We start from the raw sequence: 1,112 nt of genomic DNA, 5'->3' as shown, positions 1-1,112 counted from the left end.
CCCCTGCCCCTTCCAGCTCGTGCAGAAGGCAGCAGCGTGCTCGCTGAGCAGGGCGAACGCTGCCTATCAGGTTTCACGCGCCCCGTGCCTCTGCGCCGCTGCGTGCCAGCACGCCAGCGGGTCGGCACCGGCGTGATGCTAAGCAGGGAGGCACCCAGGCACGCTCGGCACCCGGAGCGCTCTCCTGGCCGCTGCTTGGGTGCTGGCACCGCGTCCTCCTGGCGTTCTTCTGTCATTCAGTAGCCTTGCAGGTCACCTCCAAGTAGTATGACTCAGTCCTCCTGGTAGTCAGCTTCTGGTTGTTTCTTCCAACTTGAATACGTTATTTGAATACTTTCAGAAAGACTTTACCTACTGAACCAGCGTCAGCTGGTGCATAAGGGCTGTATGCCCGCTGTTACATTTAAAGCCCTTTTCAGTCACTACCAGGCTTTCCGCCGCTGCCGGAGAGGCGAGTCTCTGACCCGTGAGCGTGTTTCCACAGTGAGGGACGGTGTTGGTTGTGATCAGAAAGAATTTCAGATGAGCCGAAACAACCGTTTCGACTCGTGCAGCTGTTTTTTGAGGGCTCCAGCTATGCAGACAGCAACGTGAAGGTATGGGCTGGGTTATGAACTTCCAGCGTGTCAGCAGCTCCAAGGTAGCGGGTGCTGTCTCTGTTTGTCTTACAGCAGAGAGACCTGTTAGCAAAGGAGAAGCAAGCGCCATGCATTTACCGAGTGGGCTGTGGGCTGAGAGCCACCCGGGCAGCCACGCTGAAGTATTTCATACGCCGGACTTAAGCTGAAATGATTAGCGTGCCCGTCCTATAGGCTGTGGGCATTTTGGCCCTTGCTCCATTTAAGTCTGAAACAGATAAACATTGCCAATGAAGGAGAGGGTTTCCATCTAGCCAGACGGTTTTACTGGCCAGTGATGATGTGAGTAATTATGTTCGTTGTATATACCGGTACAGAAAAGGAAAGAGTAAAATGTTGCCTTATCAGTGGGCAGCCACCAAAGAAAGATTTTAATAGAAAACGGGATCGTCCTGGTGAAAGTACTACAATGATGTTATGTTCCAGTTCATCGTTCGGTGATCGCTTGCCTGAGGGGATTTTGCAGCATGGAGC

Source organism: Phaethon lepturus, unplaced genomic scaffold, assembly GCF_000687285.1.
Source record: "Phaethon lepturus isolate BGI_N335 unplaced genomic scaffold, ASM68728v1 scaffold12719, whole genome shotgun sequence".
In the NCBI taxonomy this organism is placed as follows: domain Eukaryota; kingdom Metazoa; phylum Chordata; class Aves; order Phaethontiformes; family Phaethontidae; genus Phaethon; species Phaethon lepturus.
Note: the sequence above shows the minus strand (reverse complement) of the source record.